This window comes from Schistocerca gregaria, chromosome 7 (genome assembly GCF_023897955.1).
Source record: "Schistocerca gregaria isolate iqSchGreg1 chromosome 7, iqSchGreg1.2, whole genome shotgun sequence".
NCBI lineage: Eukaryota > Metazoa > Arthropoda > Insecta > Orthoptera > Acrididae > Schistocerca > Schistocerca gregaria.
In genome coordinates, this window is record NC_064926.1 from 280,464,707 (window position 1) to 280,481,938 (window position 17,232).

The 17,232-nt window shown below is 42.1% G+C and overlaps 1 protein-coding gene across 1 annotated transcript in view; it reads right to left on the reverse strand.

The window, feature by feature from the left end:
* Positions 1 to 17,232, reverse strand: part of LOC126282372 (head-specific guanylate cyclase-like) — a gene marked incomplete at its 5' end in the record, with an annotated part of 445,895 nt that overhangs the window by 184,464 nt on the left and 244,199 nt on the right. The window lies entirely within an intron of this gene.

Here is a 17,232-nt window from a genome sequence, read left to right on the forward strand (position 1 = left end):
GTCTGCCATCGATTCCGGCTGACTTGCCTTTCAATTTTAAAATACTATGAGGTAAGAAAAGTCGTTCTATACCTCCTTTTATCTGGCGTCGTGGAGCGACTAGGTGTGGCATAGACTCAACAAGTCGGTGTTAGTCTCCCGAAGAAATACAGAGCCATTCTGCCCAAACAGCCATCCGTAATTACGAGAGTGTTCCCGGTACTGGATTTTGTGCATGAACTATCCTCTCTATTATGTCTGATAAATATCCGATGATATTCTTTCTAGCTATGTGTGCTGTCAAACCGTTTTCTCGAATTTATGTCCCATAAATATTCGATGAGATTCACTTCCGCACATGTGGGCTGCCAAATCACTCGCTCAAATTCTTCAGAATGTTTCTGAAACCACTAGCGAAAATTTTTGCACCAGTGACATGACTTCCATATGACTCAGTCAATCCAATGTAAACACAGCCCACACCTTTACGGAGCCATCACTAGCTCTCACAGTGCCTTTTTGACAACATGGATCCATGACTTAGTGGGGTCCGCGCAGTAATCGAACCCTACCATCAACTTCCCAGTCAGGAATCATCTGGTCCACAATTGTCTAGGGTCCAATCGATATGGTCACGAGACATGAACGCGAGAGGCACTCGCGTCGCATATCTGCTGCCTTAGTCCACTGCTGCCTTGGATCATTAACGCCAAATTTCGTCGCACTGTTCAAACGGATACGTTGTCGTACGTCCCACACTGATTTCTGTGGTTTTTTCTGAGGTTATTTCATGACTCTGTGGATCTCTGCACGACTGACTCTCTCGTACCTCATCTGGAAGAACGATACCATCGGGCGACGATACTTTTCCGTATCGATACAACATTAGATATAGAATCTGATATTCTCACGAACCTACACCTGCCTCTATGTTGGAAGCTCACCGGTCTGCGGAGCATCGAAATACCCCTCCTGCCATTAGACTGAGTAATTCCGGGATCCGTGCGAGGGAGCGCGTTGGTGGCGTGCAACTACCGCCTCCAGCAATCAGCGCGCGACGCTCGACTGTTTCTAGCGAAGCGTATCGACCGCGGTGCGCCGGTGCCCATTGGGCTGCCATTTGCCGCTCGGTTTTCGGGGTACGTCGATATCTGACTCATTACCGCCGGGCTGCGCGCCAACGCGAGACTCTAATTAAGCTCCGGCAGTTCGCCAAACTGCCCAGTGGGCGCCGAATACCGGAGGGATAGGCGTGAACTTCCATCGCCAGTCTGGAATCTCCGGCTCCACACTTCCGCTTTTCTGCTCCAAGAAATTCAAACTGTGCCTTCAGAGGACACTTATCAGGCGTAATTACGGACAACGGTGAGCGTTACAGGATTATATCTGAACGTTTTTCTTGCTGACATTGTTGTGTTTGCCTCCAGTGGAGACAAACGTCAACCAATAGAGTAACTTAGAAAGTTAAAATTGGACTATAATGTCGATGATGAACAGATCGGGAAGGAAACTAAACATTTTGACAACGAAGACAGCTGATTAGCCTTTATAATTATGGCAACAAAAGAGACAGGAGAAATAGAACAGTGGAAATGACCTGTGTTACCCTTGGGGTTTCAAGCCGGCCGATGTGGCCGAGCGGTTCTAGGCGCTTCAGTCTGGAACAGCGAAACCACTACGGTCGCAGGTTCGAATCGTGCCTCGGACATGGATGCGTATGCGTCCTTTCGTTAGTTAGGTTTAAGTAGTTCTAAATTTTAGGGGACTCATGACCTCAGATGTTAAGTCCCATAGTGCTCAGAGCCATTTACCCCATTTTTGATAAGTGCAATCTATAATTTACTAGTCAATATGACAGTCGCTGACTGCAACAACTTTGTGAATGTAAGGTAGCCTGATGACTGAAATTAGAAACTTCTTGGAAGATTAAAAATGTGTGCCATAGTGGGACTCAAACGTTGCACCTCTGCCTTTAGCAGACAAATGCTCTACCGAATGACGTATCGGAGCTCAACTCACAACAAACACCGGTTCATATCCACCGGTACCTCATCTCCAATCGTCCAGATTTCACAGAAGTTCCCCTACGAAACCTGCAGGACTAACACTCCTGGAAGAGAGGTTATTGACGAGACACGGATTAGCCACAGTCAGGGGGATGTTTCCAGAATGAATTTTAATTCTGCAGTGAAGGCTGACCCTAAGCCATATCGCTGCAGTATTCTTTCTTCAAGGATTCCTAATCCCGCTGGATATGCGTGAGAGCTTTTGTCAAATTTGGAAGGTAGGAGTTTAGGTCTGGTGAAAGTACAGCTGGGAGGGAGTATCATGAGTCGTATAATATTATTCTTGTCAGCAACTTAGATCCATGAGCCGTTAAGCTGACTGTACGATAATTCTCACACTTGCCAGTTCTTGCAGTCTTCGGAATTGTGTGGATGATATTTTTCCGAAAGTCAGATGGTATGTCGCAAGACTCATACATTCGGCACACCAAGGTGAAGTCATTTTTTTTGCCGATTCCCCCAACCATTCTCGAAACTGAGATGGAGTGTTATCTATCCCTTCCACCTAATTTGGTCTTAAGTGCTCCAAAACTGTCTTAAATTCTGATTGGAATACTGGATCCCCTATCTCTTCTAAATAGTCTCCTATTTCTTTCCCCTCATAGAAGCCTTCAATGTACTCTCAGCGCCTATTCGCCCTCTTCTCTGCATTTAACAATGGAATCGTAATATCAGCGAAGATAGTTCTGAATTTTCCATAAGCTGAGTCAGTCCTTCTGACAATTATTTCTTTTATAATTTCTTCACATTTTTCATGCAGACATTTTTTCTTAGGTTCCCTGCACTTCCTAATAATTCTATTCCTCAGTGACTTGTATTGATCAATTCCTGAATATCCTTGAACATTTTTGTTTACATCAATTTTTCATCAATTAACGGAAGTATTTCTTCTGTTAAACGTGGTTTCTTCGCCGCTACCTTCGATATATCTTTGTTTTTCTTTCCTACTTCCATGTATGCCCTTTCTAGAGATGTGTATTCTTCAACTGTGCTAGCTACTGCGATATTCCAGAATGAGATTTTCACTCTGCAGCGGAGTGTGCGCTGATATGAAACTTCCTGGCAGATTAAAACTGTGTGCGCGACCGAGACTCGAACTCGGGACCTTTGCCTTTCGCGGGCAAGTGCTCTACCAACTGAGCTACCGAAGCACGACTCACGACCGGTACTCACACCTTTACTTCTGCCAGTATCCGTCTCCTACCTTCCAAACTTTACAGAAGCTCTTCTGCGAAACATGCAGAACTAGCACTCGTGAAAGAAAGGATACTGTGGAGACATGGCTTAGCCACAGCCTGGGGGATGTTTCCAGAATGAGATTTTCACTCTGCAGCGGAGTGTGCGCTGATATGAAACTTCCTGGCAGATTAAAACTGTGTGCGCGACCGAGACTCGAACTCGGGACCTTTGCCTTTCGCGGGCAAGTGCTCTACCACTGCTGTATCTACAGCGTTAGAGAACTTCAAGCGTATCTCGATATTCCTCAGTACTTCCGTACCCCACTTCTCTGACTATTGATTCTTCCTGGCTAATCTCTTACACTTTAACCTACTCTTTTTCACCACTACATTGTGATCTCAGTCAATATCTGCTCTTGGGCTTATCTCACAATCCCTTATCTAATCCATGAATATTTTTGTGACGATGATGTAATCTTCTTTTATCACACGGCCTTTCCCATGTGTACCTTCTCCTCAACCGGCCACGATAGTTCAAGTGTATATGCCGAAGTCGCAAGCTGAAAATGAAGAGAGAGAAAGTATATGTGGTTACTGAAAGGGTAATATAGTATGTAAAGGGAGACGAAAATATATTGATCATGAGGTTCAAAAAATGGTTCAAATGGCTCTCAGCACTATGGGACTTATGGTCATCAGTCCCCTAGAACTTAGAATTACTTAAACCTAACTAACCTAAGGACATCACACAACACCCAGTCATCGTCATGAGAGACTGGACTGGGGTTGTAGGGGAAAGAGTAGAAGAAAATGTTACAGAATGTGAGCTTGGGACAGAGAATGATAAAGAGGTAAGACTAATTGAGTTTCGTAATAAATTTCAGCTAGTAACAGTGACTACTTTGTTCAATTATCACTTTAACTTTACACACAATTATCACTGTTCTTTACGTACACCTCAAACCATCGTTACATCCTCGATCTCAAATGCGGATGATTAGGAAAAATAAACCCGTCATATGCGGATACTGAATTATTGGTGTCCTGCTTGACATAGTCACATCGTTTAAATATCTGGGTGTAATGTTGCAAAGTGATCTGAAATGTAAGGAGCATGCAAGTATTGTAGTAGGGAAGCCGAGTGGTTGACTACGGTTTATTGGGAGATGTAGATATGGATGCAGGTCCTTTGCATAAAAAGAATTAGTATGTCCGACAAGTGTTGAAACCAAAGTGGAAAAATCATTGTTTGTCAACTCAAGTGCTTAAAATTTGGTTTTGAAAGCTTCAATAACGTAAAGCTAATGCGTTTATCACTGACTAATACTTACGAGAGTGCTCCGTATAAGTTTACAGAGATCACCCTGTCGTATTTGTTGGCATTCCCCATGTCCTTGAGAATTTTTTGAGAGTCTGTGGTGGAACAGGACTACCGCGGTCTGTCAATCATGTCCCAGATACGCACGATGTGGATTATTTCCGGACTCACGGTTAGCCACTCCATTACTTCTGTGTCCTAGCTTCCCAAGAGATCGCTGCTGATGCCCACAACACAGGTCCCGGCATTAGATGGAAATCAGGGCAACCATGGCATTCAGCAGCCACCACATGGTCCAACAGAATCTGTTCAACACACTTCGTGGTGCTGAGGAAACGGTGGAGAATGACAAGAATCGTATGGCTGTCAACACTGAAGTCTACCCGCATCATCACCGAAATTTGGAGATCAGTCATTTCCTGGAAACAGTTTGGCAGGTAGCCGCTCACCACGGGTCTCCGTACACGAACACGGCCCTCACCTTGCTTTAGATGAAAACTAGACTCGTCTGAGAATAGCACGTTTTGCCAGAAATGAATTTTCCAGTCGACATGGGAATTGCAGAACTGATGGCGAGCAGCAAAATGCTGTTCTTTCAAGCGAGGTGCTCGAACATGACGTCTGCATTGTAAAGTCTTTTCTTGTGATCTGTTCATTAAAATTTGATGGGACACAGAGGCGCCAGTGTGCCTACTGCGATAGTCTTTTAGTGCCCCATCAGTATTCTACGACGTTGCACCGCAGTGGTGGCCAGATACCGGGTTTTGCGTGGGGTTATAGTGGGCCGGATACCTCGTCCAACTAGCCGTATGTACTGATTTGTCTAACTGCAGCGTGTCTACAACCTATGGATTACACATCGAGAGGCAATGACGTTGGCAGCAACACGACAAAAAATCCATCCTTTTTTTCGATCGAACAGAGTGCCCTTGGAACTTGCACTAAACTGAGATGTGGCATTGCATTTTTTTCGTTACATGCAACACCCAGATGGTTCAACTACCATATGTGTATCTCTTTACAAAAGACTGGGACAGGGTACTTCCTTCGGAGGGGTCAGCTGACGTTCACGTAGACCATAGAAGGTGAATGCTCTTAACTCAGACCATGCAATAAGACCATAGATGCCACATGTATCAAAATAGATACTGATTCACGTGTTCACCTAATTTTATTGAACAATGTACTTGACTTTGAGACAAAATGATACAGTGCCCAAAATAAAGGTAATCTACTGGAAAATGCACATTTCTGAAATCAAAATCGGCACCTGAGTAACATCAACAGTGTTGGTCCGCCCCATGCATTGTAACGTGTTTGAACCTTCATTAGTTTGCCGTGCAGAACGTGGCAGAGGCATTGTATCTCAAACCTACCACTTTGTTCTACGGCAAACACCCTAAGGTCATCCACTGGAAGTCTGAATCTGTCCCAGTGCTTCTCAATCTGATTCATGTCAATAGGAACGCAGGTGATTACATTCGGCTGATTCCAGCATCTTGGAGATTGGTGTTCATGATTGGGTGTGGTGCGCTTGGTCTCTATCTCGGTAGACTACCCCTTTATCGAATCATTAGATGTGAAGCTGTTGACAGAAGATTGCGGGATTCAATCCTCACACAGCCTTCAATTTACTTTCGATGGGTATGAATAGAGTCCGACATCTGTCCTTGATTCACACCAGTAAAATACTGACTCAACACCCTAATGAAACCGTAGGATTCCGAATGTAAGACCCGTCTTGGTGCTTCCTAATCCTTCTACAACCATCTTCTCAAATAAAAATCCGCCAGTCACTAGTGAAAGGAATTCAGCACTGTTGATCCAGGTTCAATTCTAGGTATTCCGTTGTACACCTTTTTCGGCGACCAGGGTGGTGAATGTCCGTCCACAAACGGACTGCCTGTAGATAATCATTGTGTACTACATGGGTCGGCATGCCCCCTATAGTTGTCTCCAAAAGTTCGATTCACTATAATGACGTCCCCCTTTTTCATTTGTTTATCATTAGTCTGCTTACTGCTTTGATGCGGTCCGTCACTTATTTCTCTCCCCTACCAGCCTCTTGGTATCAAGGCAGCTCTTGCAACCAAAGTGGTGAATTAGCCCGGCCCCACCCCCCATTAAACCGCCTCCCTAACCGAAGGTGACTACACTAATTGACTGAGAAATATTACTGATTACTGGGGCACTGGTCACCTGATCTGTGAGAGACCGATTTTATAGTTCCAATGCTAGTATGTAAAGAGAGAAATAAATAATGAAGATTAGGACGTCCCACAAGCATTCACGTCAAGTATTTTGAGTTATCAACTACAGTTGTTCACTTTTGTCTGTAGTGTTGAGCTTTTAGCTGTCCACGAAATTCGCAACTGTTACAAGATCTCAAAGATTAGTGCCGTATCCGGAACGGAACTGTGCGATTTAGTTGACTTTCCATGATGCCTGCAAACATGCCTTTTTTGTAAAGTTTGTCATGTACATTGAAAAGTAAAACACACGGTCAGAATATTGCCACTGATTATATTGAAAATGCATTGAGAAACTTGTGGTTATGAGTTACCATTGCCTGCCACGAGAAAGCTAATTTCATGAAGAGAAACGTATGTAGATATGGCGAGAAGGATTCCTGTCACTGTATTTCCTCAGGAAGGCTCCACTTCAGAAGTAAGCAAAACTTGTACAGTTATAATATGAATTCAGTTTCCATATTCATTTCTGACACTTGAAGTAGAGTATTTATAGACAAGATGATGTACTGATGAGCCAAAACATTACAACCATTGCTCTCCGCGAGGTTGGATGCCTCCCTGTGGTGTTGCAGGTACGCGACACAGTAAGGAAAGACTGTAAGCATAAGAGAGATGGATGGGCAGTATTTATAGCAAAAGCATGGGTCGCAAATGCGGAAATCCCCTGATATAAGTTGTATCAACGAAGGGCACATCATTGTGCCGCTGCGGCCTCGAACGAGTGTCTTTGAAACGGAGAAGCTCATCGCCTGTTGGCATACTTCTGCCGTGAGCACCTATGGGAAGTGGTGAAATAACGAGTAGGCAGTGTGGTATTGGACAACCACATCGCACTGCTAAACGTAAAGGTCGGAGACTCCCCCGCTGTCTAATCCGGGATAGGCAGCGATTTGTGGCAGATCTGACGACAGAGTACAATTCTGGTGCAGGCACAAGTGTTCCGGAGCTCACCGCTCGAAGGTCATTTTTAACATGGCTCTCCACATCACACGAATCCTATCTGTTCGTGTGTTGAGCCAGTGACATCCTCAGTGGTTGCAGCATCACTGAATTTTCACCCTGGATCAGTAGAAACGTGTCGCCTGCCGAATGCATCGCATTTCTTGTTACACCAGGTCAATGGTTAGGTCCTTACACTCCGCCATCCATGCGTATGGCTGCACGAAACATTCACCTCTCTACAGATGCAGGCCGGTGAGGACAGAATTATGCTATGGTGTACACTAAACTGGGCTTCCACTGGACCCGTGGTGGTAACCGAAGCCATCATGACAACTGTGAACTACGTGAACATTATTGAGGAACACCTTGATCGCTTCATGCCTGTAAGTCTCCACCTATGGCGATAACACCTTCTAGCAAGATAGCTGAACGTGCTGCAAGGTCAGGGTCGTGCTAGAGTGGTATGAGGAGCAGTATTATGAACCCATATTTATGTCTTGGTCAACAAATGTGTCAGATCTGTATCCAGAGGAACAGATATTGATCGCCAGTTGCCTGCACGTAAACCACCAGCCAGTGATCCGTCGAACTGCTCGACCTGTTCGTAGACATCTGGTGCCATATACTTCTGGAACCCTGTCAAGGGCTTGTAGAATCCATACCAAGCAGAGCCTGCGTATGAAAAGTGAAGCAACACGCAATCAAACAGATGGTCATAAGGTTTTGCTCACCGGAGACTTATATAATAATGGAAGTAAAGGTTAAAAAACGACAAAAAAGCTGTTATCGTGGTCAGAATTGTTGCCTTTGGTGTAGAAGAACCTCTGTTCCATTCCTGGTACCTCCTTCAATTTTTTTTGAGGTAGGGATGTCAAGAGTGGGGTCCACTCAGTCTCGTGAGTTCAGATAAGGAGCTACTTTAATATAGAAGCAGGACTGTCACTAGGATTCATCTAATGGCAATAACGGCAGGAGGGGTCAGCGACATGCAGATCACATGTCCCACGATCATAGATAGCTCTTCATGCTGACTTGTATGGAGCAGCCATTCGGAACAGGATTAAGGTCCAATCCGTGACTACTGTTTATTCCGAAGGTATTGCCGATTACGGTATATAAATTTTTCATCTGTTTTTCCTTCTTTTACTCTCTACACATATTCTTAATGGTCAAAAATGCTTTTCCTTTGTTTTACAGTGCGAAATATGACTATGTTTTGTTTTATTTATACGGCTACACGAATCTCTTATTAACTGAGTATGCAAAATTTCGCCACATGTTTGATCTTCCCTTTTGTGAAATGCATTATGAGAAACTAAATGTAATATGCAGCACTGTTACATGAACTGCGGTGGTGGCATCGAGAGATGCTTGACAAAAACACACAAAAATTTACGGCCATGTTCATATTTCTAGATCAATGTATAAACTAAATTTCGACGTGGACGGTACGAAACAAAATGAAAACTGTGCGCTTCGCTGAGTACTATAAACATCAGTTAAAGTGCGTAAGCCTATGGACAACAGTTGTTTGCACACAACGGACTTGCACGAAGTGATTTAACTCTAAAATACTTATCTAGTCTGCAACTTAATGAAGTGCCCCGCGCGTTAAGACATTAACTACCGACGTGGAGATTTTCAGACTGTTGACTGTGTGTGGTACTGTTTTCGCCAGCACTGTGAAATCACGATCGTGATTGCTAAAAGCGGATGGACTGTAAAATCGCGACCGGCGAGGCACAGAGAATTTTATTTTGTTTTAAAACTGCGTACGGGACATTGACAACAGATTTGGGTGCGTAATAGACGGTACTGGCGTGCACACACGAATATGGATTTGCACAGTAAACATCACGCTCGATCAACATGTGATAAGAGTAGTGCAGCGAAGGGTAATATTATTGCCTGCAGAGTCAGATTTTAAGCAACATACTGTAGCCACTGCACTGTTACAAGTGATGGAGATAAAATAATTTCGGCGCCAGTGTCAACCAGCTGCCGTCTACATCACAACGAACAGACCACGCATAGCTAAACTACAACACTTAGCGTTCTTCCCTTATAAAGACTGAAAGTACTTGGAACAGTTTCAGTGGGAATTTCTTTCTCTTTTGTGATAAACTTTTGCTAATATTTTCCTCCCCTTAAAAATAAATGTAATTTCTCTTAAGTATATTTGCAATCGGTGGAGACATTGTTAATTCGGGTAAAGAAAAATGTTCAATACGAGACGTCGGCTTTGAATTCCATCAGTAACAGCAGCCATTACCATCTGGTATCTCCATGACTCTCTTTTGTTTTAATGCAATTGTTACTGCATATATTACACATATCTTATGGAGGGATAGTTTCCATATATGTGTGCATTGCGCTATAATGTAAAATTGAATGCTTTGTTGTTATTGTATGTGGCACGCCGTGTAGGTCGTGGCGTCTGCTATTAGATTCCGAGCGACGTCCGATCATAGCAAGGTTGCTGGGGCAAGGCATGCTCTCAGCGGCAACTTTGAATTCGACAGCTGTCAGCTCCGTAAACTGGGTTTACATTCAGCAGGACGACATACTGAGCCATATTCATGATCAAGTACGCATTTGTTTCGCTTATCATTCGTAACTGAGCCAAAGTATAACCTGTTTCTATGTCGTTAGTGAAATTATTAACGGTATTACTGTTTTCGTATTTTATATTCTTTTGGGCTTGTTACGAAACTGTGACGTGGTTACTTTATTTATATTTGGAAGTAGAACAGGTTTTTTGACTTTAAATAACCAAAATCCACAGTTAGACTTACGTAAAGTAGATTGCTGAGAAATATTTTCGTCATATCATGGCATGTTTTGCCATCCTGTCGCTTCTTCTTGACAATATCTCCCACAAGGTGTTCTCCTCGACGAGTCTACGAAGGATCTCTCCTCATGATACCACCTAATTTTCAACATGCTTCACCCATACGATGTTTCAAACGCTTCGATTCCCTACTTTTCCAGGCTATTTTTAGGTAGCGGTCCAGTGCTGGAGTAGTTGGCCTCCCCCTTCATGCCGCGAAGTGTCATTGCAAGCACGATCTAAGCTAGAAGCGACCGTTCGAGATACGTCAACAGACTGGACAGTGCACACTGGGTCCATGGCCCCATTCAAGATTGAAAAGAACAGGGTGCTCACCTGAACTACACATATGACATAGATTTACTTTTACCGCAGTTACACAAGCGGCTGCATGTCACTACTTCCTTGGGCAAAGGATTTTCAAAAGTGACTTCTGATAAAAAGTGCGCGTGCACACACACGCACATACACACACACACACACACACACACACACACACACACACACACACACACACACACATGATGATGGCGTATATAGGTTCTTGATCCATTTAGTTAATAATTTGTTTTTATTAGTCGTTTACGAGAACTAAGAGAATAGTGAATATAGCTTCGTAATTAGTGAAACTCGTAACTCTCTGCCAGCAATTTTTGGGTGCAACACGCTATCCAACGATCTACATATTGTTGTGCAGTGGCTATCGTAAGTCAAATGCCGGGATGGATCCGTGGAAAAGACAAGGGTGATGTTGTACATCCACCTCGCCCATTACGATTCGTGCTCCATTTCTGTTATGTTCACGTAGCGAGGTTACCCTCTGGTTAGGGCAAAGGGGTTGGATGAAAGCCGATGACGATGAAACTAACAGTCAGCCACTTAGATTTAGGTTTTGTGTTGTATCTCTAAATACCTTTGGGCAAATGCCTGGATGATGCTTTTAACAGGAAAAATGCTGAACCATGTCCACATCCAAACATCCGAAACATACTTCTCAGTGCGAGCTGCGGCTGTGTTCATAATGGCCTTATCATCGATGGTCCATTAAAGGCGCTTCTCTTAAGTCTCCTACTTACCAAAGTATAAAATGGCGCTTAAGGGTATTCCCTTACGTAATCTGTCACTGATTAAATGAACTTAATGACCGGTGCTTGGATAACTGATTATTTATTTCTAAGCTTTTTGTTAGGGGAACCATACTCCGGTTGAGAAGGGAGTGTGACAGGGTTGTAGCCTATACACGATGTTATTCAGTCCATAAAATGAGCAAGCAGTAAAGAAAGACAAAGCAAAATTTGAAGTAAGAATTAAAGTTCAAGGAGAAGAAATAAAAAGTTTGCGGTTTGCCAGTGACACTAATTCTGTCAGAAATGGCAAAGGACGTGGAAGAGCAGTTGAACGGAATGGACAATGTCTCGAAAGGGGGATATAAGACGAACATAAACGAAAACGAAGTAAGGACAATGGAACGTAGTTGAAGTATATCAGGTTATGCTGAAGGATTTCGCTTAGGAAACAATACACCTAAAGTAGTAGACGAGTTTTTTTTTATTTGGGCAAAACTGCAACTGCTGATGGCCGAAATAGAGAGGATATAAACTGTCGACTGGTAATGACAAGAAAAGGGTTTCTAAAGAAGAGAAATTTAAGTGTTAGGAAGTCGTTCTGAAGATATTTTGTGTAACATGAACGATATAGTATCGATAAGGAGAGAACAGAAGATAAGTATTTTATCGATCTTTAGCAACTGTAGTTGCACTCATCGAAGCAATCAACAACCGGTTATACAAAAATAAAATATTTCCTTAACCGGTTTCAGACACTTCTCAACAAAAGTACTGAGTAGGTGAAACCGGACAAGGAACTGAAATTCCTTTTGTGGAACTGGTTGCTGGTTATTTCGATAAACAAGACTATAAGCTGTTAAACTGTGATGCTACAAAAGAATACTGAAGACTAGATAGTTAGAACGAGAAACTAATTGCGAGGCACCGAAGAGCACTGCGGAGACAAGAAGTCAGTGGCGCATCTTTACGAAAAGAAGAGATCGGCTCATAGGACAGTGTATGAGACACCATCCGATCACCAGTATAATATAGGAAGCATGTGTGGAGGGTAAATATCGTAGAAGGAGATCAACGGATGAATAGAGCAAGCAGATTAGAAGGACGGATGTTGCAACAGCTTTTCGGAGGTGAAGACTCTTGGACAGGATAAAGAAGCTTGGGAAGCTGCATCAAACCAGTCTTCGTAGTGAAGACCACAACAGTAAAAACTTTGAAAAACATGTCATCGAAAGACTGTGGCCCAAAACGCCCGCCTTCTCTATGGAAAACTATTATTGGATAACGGTATTCTTAAACACATTTTTAATGCTGAATATGTATGGGTTTCATGTCATTAATACCAACACACTTTTGTCTATGAAAACTTCTGAATTCTGCCAATCATGAAACAAACATGGAAAGTAATTCCAGAAAAGTTCCCTTTTAGGAGCTATAAATGGAGCATTTCACGTATCTGTAGGTTGACAGTGGTAATCTCTTTAGCTCTTTTGCAGGAAAAAAATTTTCACAGTCCGCTGTCAGGTAAAGTCACTGCGTCAAAACGAATGAAAACAGTGGTTTTTTGCAAAATGTGATTACGAGTCTGCCCAGAGCATAATTGCTTATTTTTTCAATAAATTTTAAATGACAATGCTGAACGCCGTCTGTTTACTTTCCCAGTACTGCGCCCCCTGGCTGTTGACTCATGATAAAAACGAAAGCATATTTGCAGTAACGCATTTAGTCCATAAAAAATGAAACATATTGGCGACGGCGGGTATCTGTTAATTTCATTTTGTTTACTGTCATAAACAGAGAACTGCAGAGCGAGTTGGAAATATTTCATTACAGAGTATTACTGACCTACCTACTCCTGCAGAGAAAATAATTTTCTGTTGGCGTTTGTAATTGTGGCATTGTGTAGCTTACATTCTTCATAGAGTGAGTTAAAGGCCTGCATGAACATTGCAAATCGTAGGATTTGTATTTGTGTTTGACATTCACAAAATTGCGACCACTGCATGTGTCATGATTTACGTTATAAGGACTTAGCCATTCGCGTATCTAAAGAAACATCGAAGGGATAGATTTTAATGTCTTCTTGACGTTGGGATCACCAGTGGCAAAATTCCTTCGCCAATTGATGGATTATGGGCACAAATCAGTCATGGAGACGTTCAACTATCGTAAATTTAGTTAATACTTTACCACGTCGCTATCACTTTTAAACTTAGAGGTGAAACAAAACTGCCCCCCGTGACTGGTGACAGTATCAACGGAGAAATACCACAGCCACTAGGATCCTAATATTTTTAATGCACTGAGCTAGGTTTCAACACCTCTAAGGACCTCTTCATCAAAAAGAAATTTTAACAATCCTGTAAAATACTTTGAAAAATAAGTTTACAAAGAAACATTAATAAAGATGAAAATACCTTAAAATAAAGGTTACTTGCTTAAAGTTACACTGCAAGCAGGCAATAGTCAAAATTTCGAGCAGAAATGCTGAAGTCAAAAATTAAAATCTTGCAACGTTTGATACGTATACCTTGCAGTGAACAACATCTGATTCATCAGCCCATTGGCTTATATTGCTGCCACGAAAACAGGAAACAAGTTGTGCCACCTGTCGGAGGCAGAGAGTGACATATGCCAGTTTGAGACATTACAACAGAAATAATTAAATTAAACTACGGTTAATTATAAGATGCAAAAATTCAAAGGATGAATTTTTAAAGTGCAAATTAGTTAAGTAAATGAAAAGCAACTGTGAGCCATCTATCAATCTTTACAGGAATGAGCATTACGTAAAGGAAAGAATATTGTAGAAAATGTACAAGCAAACGGCTTCACAGTCTGAGAAAATCTACATCAAAGAAACGTCTGTAGTACTAATTTTCATTAGATTTGAAGAAAAATTGTTTCGGAAATAGAGGCAGGAAAACATAAGAAACAATAAAGCAATCAAAATTTTGCGAGTAGTGGATTAAGATCGTCGAGAAATTTTTTTCTACGTAATTGTAACGGTTGGCTGAGAATGATGAGATCGTTGTGTTAGTATGTAATTTAACCTAGTGCTCATTGCCACGACGTACTTGCCCCAGTACATTTTTCACGATAGTTCGAACTACGGCTCTTCTCTTGCACCTAAAAATTGCACCATTGAATGTTCTGCTTTGTTCATCGGTCACACTGTGTGACAGATATGAAATAATCCTGCAGATATTGCTTGAATAATTTAAAACAAGCGACGTTTAAGTGTACATATGAAGATTGATGGGCTGAATATGTGACACTAGCGTTTCCAGAGTGACAGGGTGTGAGAGGGATATAGTGTAGGATTCCCAACACGTACAGGCCCAAACATTCTGCAAACTTGAGTAATTTACATTTTATTCGTCGAAAAAAGATCTTAACTTAGTGTAGTGGTAGAAAATGAATTTCATCATCATGCTGGAATTGCGGCTTAAGCGTATCTCCTTATGTACTATAATCTCTGTTATCGTTTCTCAGGTCTTCAACACAAGATATACGATGAAGTTATTGGACAGTTGTTGCACATACTACCTCAAAAAATAATCTCTAAATTTAACCAACGTCTTGTCGAGAAAAATTTCCGCTGGTATTTCCTCAGCAGGCCTTCAAGTGTCAAATGTTTGAGTAGTTATGATTACTTGTTACAATCGTTTGTATTATGACCTGAACCACAGTCACACTCCTCAAGAGAAGATCATTTTAATACCCACCGTGCACATTCATTAAGAGACGCTCAACACATTCCCATCAACAGTACGCATTAAATTTAGTTCCCGCCGTCTGTTCATTAGGTATTTACGTCGCGTGACGGCTTCCTAAATTTTATCATTTATGTCCACAGGTAATTGTAGTGAGGTCTTCGTCTTGCAACCGTCAGACACATTGCAGAATAATTGATCCTTACAGCTGCACATCTGACAATATTTCTTTTATAATCAAACAACGGTTATCTCAGAAATCATACACCTTTCTTGCATTCTAATAAATATAGACGTGGAATATAATTTGGTGCAAAGGAAGAGAAGCCAACTTACAGCTTCAAGACATTGTACTCTCTGTTAAAAGACGTCATTTCCCCTTTAAATTTATTGTCATAACATGATGCATCGATGACGCTGTATCCCAACCTACCTCAAAATAATAAACAATAAAGACTCATATTAGTGGCTGTGAAAGGGCTGTCGATAGTCACAGACGAAATCTGAATTTTCAAGGATGGTAAGGTAACCACGGTGACAGTGCTAGTGCCGGAGATTTCTGGTGCAAGCTGAGACTGCGTTGCGCAGGACATCCACCCAGTAATAGAGCGCCTTGCCTTCCCTCGAATGTACGTCGCTATAGTTACCGTAGTATTCGGGGCATCTCTCGTAAGTGAGTTACGGTAGGTGCGTGCAGTTGCTCTTTTGCAATGGGTAGCCCTTACGTATCCCCTTCAAGCTTTGCAAACTCCGAGTATCGGCGGAAAGCTTCGGATTCTTTCCAGTCGTCCTCAGTTATTTGCTGAATGTATTCTAACCTCTGTCTTCCTCTACAGTTTCTGCTCCCTATAGCTCCCTCGAGTACCATGAAAGTCATTCCCTGCTGTCGTAACAGATGCCCTTTCAGCCTGTCCTTTCTCCTTGCCAATATTTTCCTCCTATGTCTTTCCACTCTGATTCTCCGCAAAACCTCCACATACCTTACATTAACAGTCCACCTAACTTTCCACATTCGCCTGTTGCACTACATCTCAAATGCTGCGATTGTCTTCTTTTCCGGTTCTCCCGCAGTTCATGTTTCATTCCAAATTTTTTTTTCCTCAAATTAAGTAAGGCCCATTTTTGTTACTAGTACACTTCTATTGATTAGGAATGCTCTTTCTGACAGTGCTTGTCTACTTTTGAAGTCCCCCTTTTCCATCCGTCATTAGTTATTTTGATGCCTCGATAGCAGAATTCCGTAACTTCGTCTACTTCGCGACCATCAGACTTGATGTTAAGTCTCTCGCTTTTCTCATTTCTGCTACTTCTCATTACTTTTGACATTCTTCGATCTACTATCAGTCCATAATCTGTATTTATTATATTGTTCATTCGGTTCAGAATATCATGTAATTCCTATTCATGTTCCTCAAAATAGCAACGTCATGAGCAGACCTTATCATTGATATCCTTTCACCCTGAATTTTAATCCCACAGACCTGAACCTTTCATTTACTTCCATCACTGCTTCTTCGACGCACAGATTAAACTCAGTCTTTCTCGTCTATCATTTCCCGCGCCAAGCGCGTATTCTCCGTAACCCTTTCTTCTACTCCTTCCCCTGCAACCGTATTCCAGTACCCAATGACTATTATACTTTCATTTCCCTTTACGTATTGGATTAATGACTCATTTAATATCTTCACATACTTTTTCTGCATCTTCCTTTTCAGTTTGCGACGTCGACATCTATACATGAGCTAAGGTCGTTGGAATTGGTTTTCTGTCTCTTCCGATGAAAACGACCCTATCACTGAACTGTTCCCAGTAACTCACTCTCTGCCCTATCTTCCTATTTATAAGTGATCCCACTCTAGCTTTACCTTTTTCTTCCGTTTTTGATAT